The sequence below is a fragment of the Pleurodeles waltl genome, chromosome 1_2 (assembly GCF_031143425.1).
Source record: "Pleurodeles waltl isolate 20211129_DDA chromosome 1_2, aPleWal1.hap1.20221129, whole genome shotgun sequence".
Classification (NCBI taxonomy): Eukaryota; Metazoa; Chordata; class Amphibia; order Caudata; family Salamandridae; genus Pleurodeles; species Pleurodeles waltl.
The window spans coordinates 193187059-193192593 of NC_090437.1; the positions used below are offsets into that span (position 1 = coordinate 193187059).

The window sequence follows — 5535 nt, forward strand, 5'->3', positions numbered from 1 at the left end:
AAGTATGAGGACAGTCTTATATGTGTGAGGGACCCAAACATTTCTGGTCCTTAGAGTTCCAAGAAAAAGTGAGGCATTTAGAACTGGCCACATACTTCCAGAAGTAAGTAATCTACCCAACGAATATGAAGACACGGCTTAGCCTACAGGTTGGCCTTTGTTAGTGGTGAGATACAGTTTTAAGTAACTGGGAAATTAGATGATCAATCCGAGGTGTAGATTTCGATACCTGGGCTCAGAACTGAGGATTACTATATTTTCTGATAACACCAAACAACGGATCAAACTTCCACTGCCTTTAAGGGGGAGGACTGCTATCTACAAGGTGATCACACCTCCAGGGTTTGTACTCCTCCTCACAGACAATGACCTTTGTAAAATTAGGGGAAGCCGGTGGCTGTTGACTACTTTGGCAAGATCAGGTCAAGTTACATCCACATTCTGCCAGTCTAGGGTTCCTTGTGTTTCTGGCCCAGAGGGGTAATCTTCATATGGCTGGCCTCTGTCTAGAATGCCATAGTGGGCAAATAAATGATAGACTAGAATGTGGTCCGAGTAGTTATCTGTGACTCAGATTAGCTGAAACATTCCACTTATAATGTTTTGTTTTTATAATTGAAATGCCTCTCCTGGCCCTCAGGGTGGCATTGTGAATAAATAAGTTTTGAAATTTGATGACCTGCTTTCATTCAAGCCACAAACAAAATCTGTGGTGGGCACATGTGGGTTCTGCTCTCACTGAAAAGGTTATTCAGGCACTAATAACATTGAGATTAGATTACAGCAACACGCTCTATTTAGGCCTGCTGGAATATCTCGTGGAGCGGTTACAGGTGGTGCAAAATGTAGCAGCCCGCCTTCTTTTGAAACACTGTGTAAGATTGCATATTTCCCCGCACCTGAGTGATTTGCGCTGGTTCCCAATAAGGAAACAAAATTGTGTCAATGCATTGGTGCTGACACATAGGGCCTTATATCAATCTGGGACCAAATTTCTTAGACCAAGGGTCAGCTTCCACTCACTCTCCCCCCTGAAATTTAAGATCGGCTAATAAATCATTGGCAGTGATACCCACAGTGTGGAAGACTAGAACAGGTAGCAGCTCTGTTGCTTTTCTAGGGGCCAGTGCGTGGAATAAGCTCCAGTTACAATTGCATGCTGCTTTTAGTCAGCTACTCTTTAAAAAACAACTGAAAACAAGGTTTTTTTAACCAGGTTTGAATGTCGGTGCTTACCTCATGACCTGCTGGCTTTGTGTGCCGGGACATTCTGTTGAGTAGCTGGGCGCATTATAAGTTTAAATTCATTCATTCATTGAAATATTGTAAGTCCAATAGATATGCCCAAGGGTCCTTGCCAAGACCAAAAAGATTGCAAATGGTCTGCCGTCCTTATGTTCAATCTGTAGAGGACCTGGCCACGTGTTTCCGGAGGGGGTGTGCCCATCGGAGCAGGACTAAAGACTGATTTGAATCTATCTATAGTAGCATAGTGGCAAAAATATGATAGACTGGAAGGCGGCGTGAGTAATTACCAGTGGCTGGTATTAATTCAGGCATCCCACCAAATCACTTAATTGTTTTTTTCTAAGTGATCCACACTGCATTGACCGGGGTGGGATGGCAGAATACAAGTCCCAGATAGTTTGAAACATTTCTGGGAAATTCAACTTCTCATCACAAATAAATGGGAATTCAATGTCACGGAAGACACAGGATCGGGCTGAAATTAGGGGAAAAGAAGGGAAATGTGTGTGGCACTCAAGGAGGCCAGTTTGGCAACTCACTCCAGTTACCATAAACGAACCTCTGGTCTGAAACAAGAGCATAGAAAACAACAGCAGAGGAACAAATACCTCTGAGGAATGTGAAAGCCTTAATGAACTAAAAGAACTTGAAGGATTCGGATCATGGGAAAGGAAAGGGATCAAAAAGGGACGAATGACCTTAAAACCTTTCATCAACTGCATCTGCACAGCCACAAGGGTATCAATATTGACAAGTTCCTCCAGGAGAGAAACAATTCACAAATGTTAAAGTATTTGGACATGCTTTTGCTGCAATATGGGAATGGGAGATTTCTTCATGTAGATAACGTGTGGAGAATGGATATTGTCTTGGGGACTCTTAGTAATAGACCCAGAAATGAAAATGGTCCTCCTAGGAACACAGTGAAAGTTGAAATAACACTTAACAAGTAGCGTCTGGCATGAGCACTGATGATGGTAAAGAGGGGCATCCCACTTCAAGAGGGTGCCTCTACTGCTCCCATGAAGAAGCAGCAAATTGGGGGGATTGGTCAATGCATGCACTTTCAGACTGTGTGGTGTAAAAACTGAAGGCACCCATATACAATAATTTGGGTAAGGGGTGGATAAGGCAAACAACATCCAGAAAATAAATGCTGTGAAGATATAGGCCAGGAAGGGGATCGGGTGAAACACAGACACTGTGGGCCTTATTTATAAAGGTAAGATTGATTACGTTTACACTTTATAGTAAGTTTACTACGATAAGTATTCAGATACTCTGAGAGTAAACTTACTACAGAGGTGTAAGTTACATGTCTTCATCCTGAGAATAATGCAATTGGCTTACTGTTATGTGGGTTGGTGACGTCCCTCCCTGACTCTCCATAAACCTGTTACTCCTCCCTACCCTCAACCCTTTTAGTAGTAAGTCTGCCCATTTTCTCTTCCACTCCCAAATATCGCTCCTGCATTTACTAATAAAACCCATACTTACATCTGTGAGGAGTCAGCATTCAGGCGCAGAATTCTGCACATACAAATATAGGCAAAATTTAGTTGGTTTATATCTCACTTGTAATCTTTATTGAAGTCCCATTCTTCCACACTACTGCCCATGTCTAGAAGACAGTAATATGTGTTTGGCTCTTTAATACTGTTCATCTTAATGAATAAATACAGATACACATATAAGAGTGGGATCAGGGCCTGCACTGGATGGCATTAATGGGGAACCAGCTGATACTTCTTCTTGAGTCGTAACTGGGTTCTGGGGCAGACCCACTAAAATGTTCCAACTGTATCCTACAGTGATGCAATGACCAGACATCAGGACACAGTGTGCGTATTGCTTGCAGAGTAGCAGGCTGCAGAGAAAGCATGAACTTCAGCTCATCAGAGGAAACTAATGCACTTGATTATCAATTCATTTTGCAAATGGATATCACAAGTTTAGGCTATGTTTCTAATTCTCCCAAACTCTGTATCTGTGTAGAATACACAATGCATATGTGTCCTCTGTAGGGATGTCAGATATATCTACTTCAGTGAATTATACTCATAATCACTTGTGTAGCACACAACAGAAAGTGTACTGTGTTTTGCACTCAATAATAGGTGTTTATTTCTATGCAATAAAACCCATTTTATCAAGCATGGAATAAAGAAAGAATAATTTTAAATCTATAAGCAATAAAACTTATATCTTGCAGGTTCAATACATCTGTTTGCAATGGGTGCATATTTTACAGAAATACAGTAACTTGATAGAAACAAAGTTTTAATGTAAAATTGTTGGCTTCTTTAGCCTTTCAGATACATGTTTTTCATAACAAAGAACATGGAAGAGTGTGGCTTGGCCAGCAAGTATGGTGGTTGCTCTGTGAAGAGCTCAGCTCGAAGAGCAGTCAGTCTGTCTTCCCACTGCCTCTCCCAGGGCCATCTGACTGGCGTCGAGTTGGAGTGCAGTGGAGATCTGTGGCACAATCATGGACAGGCTTGCCAGGTGAGGCTGGATCCCGGAGAGCCGAAATAGCTGCCCAGCCTCAGCCGCAATTCCCAGTGGGGAGAGGTGATCGGCAGCGACCTGCAAAGCGCAATGAAAGAGGAACTGTGGGGTGCATCGGGATCCTGTGCAAAAGCACCAAAAGGATGCAGCCAGCCGCATGGTGCTGCCTGCTTGCCGCCACAGTCTGTGAAGCCTTGGCGGGAGGGCTGGGCCTGGAAAGCTGCAGGCGAGGAGGGGCATGGTCTGTTGGGTGCCGCCGCGTTCAGCCCTGGAATGCATCACTACTGGAGGCATCAGCGGTCTCTGGGACCCGACCGTGGTGATGGTGTCATTGAGGGACTGAGCCACTAGAGAAAGCAGCAGCTGCACCGAATCGTGCGGTGGGAGACGCATCGGATCCCTGCCCGTACCCCTTGGTGACTGTTAGGGGCAACCCATATTAGTGCCAGTGCGGTGAGAGTTGGGGGGCAACCCTACGGCTGGGAAAAGGAGAAGTGCACCTAGACAGAAACCCCACCCCCAGTTCGTAAGAGGCCATTGTTCCTGGGAGCACTCCCTATTGCTGGGCTAAGGGGCAGGCCCCTTACAAGTCAGAACTGTCCCCAGGAGAAATGTTGTAAGGCCTTAGACAATACTGGCATTGCAGTGGTGGGGGCATTCTATGTCACTCTGGCCTGGATCTGATTGCGCATGGCTCTTGCTTTTGGCCTCAGGCGTGGATGCCGCTACCATCCTTTAAGGAACTGAGGGGGGCAAAGTGATTCTGGGATGCAGGATTGGGCTCTGTTGGTGCTGGGGTCACCTTCCCCAGGGGACTGCCTTCAGGACATTGTGACACTGCGGCTTCTGGGGAGCACACTTCTCTGAGGAGTATTGGACCCCACATGGACTTGATCAGTGATTGCAGCGTAGGGGAGTATATGGACTGCTTGCAGTTCTTCTCCTTCCCTCCTGACAACCAGTCCCCCAGAGGATAGCATTGTTTTGCGGGGGCCAGAGGGTGCTGCTGCAGGGGGGGTCTCGGTAGCATGACTTCTGAAGTTTAGCCCCAGACACTGTCAGCAGGTTGGTGTGTTACTCGCAGTCAGACAGGGGTCCTTCCCTAGTGGCTAGAGTCTGTGGAGCCTCTCCCTTCTGACCCCACCGGCATGGCGAGAGATAAGCCGACCACTACGACCTCCAGCAAAAGAAGATAAATACACAAAACAACAGTTCCCTGCTTGGGAGGGCTGGCAGAAGCGGTGGGAGGAGTTCCTGTACCAGATAAGGATCCACAGATCTCACCTATCCTCAGTGCCATTCAGGACCTCAAAGTCATCTTGAAAAGCTAGATAGAGGAAATTAAGGTGAACTTTGCACTGATCAGACAGGACTTACGTAACACCATGCACTGAGGTAAAGGGCAGTGTGTCGGAGGCTGAAGGCACTGTCAAATCGCACAGGGAACAATTGGCCACCCAGCTGCACTGGTAAGTCAATCAGAGGCCCCGCCGAGGATTTGGAGGGGAGGTCTGGCAGGTATAATCTCAATGTAGAGGGCATCCCAGAGGGGGCAGAGGGCTCCATGCCAACAAAATTCATGTTAAATAGTTGGGTCCCCAAAGACGAGGTTGCAGGATGTTTCATCATGGAGCGGGCTCATAGAGTGCTGATCAACAGGCAACCGGTCGGAGCTCTGTCCAGACTGTTTATAGTGAGTGTATTCAATTATGCAGACAGAGATACAGTCCTCGGGTGGCCTGTAAGGCCAGACAAGTAACTTTCCAATCCTCTCTGGTG

At 46.3% G+C, this 5535-nt stretch overlaps 1 protein-coding gene across 1 annotated transcript in view; it reads right to left on the reverse strand.

The window, feature by feature from the left end:
* The window catches only part of TRIM14 (tripartite motif containing 14), a 201462-nt gene that overhangs the window by 154340 nt on the left and 41587 nt on the right, over positions 1-5535 (reverse strand). The gene's annotated exons all lie outside the window — the stretch shown is intronic.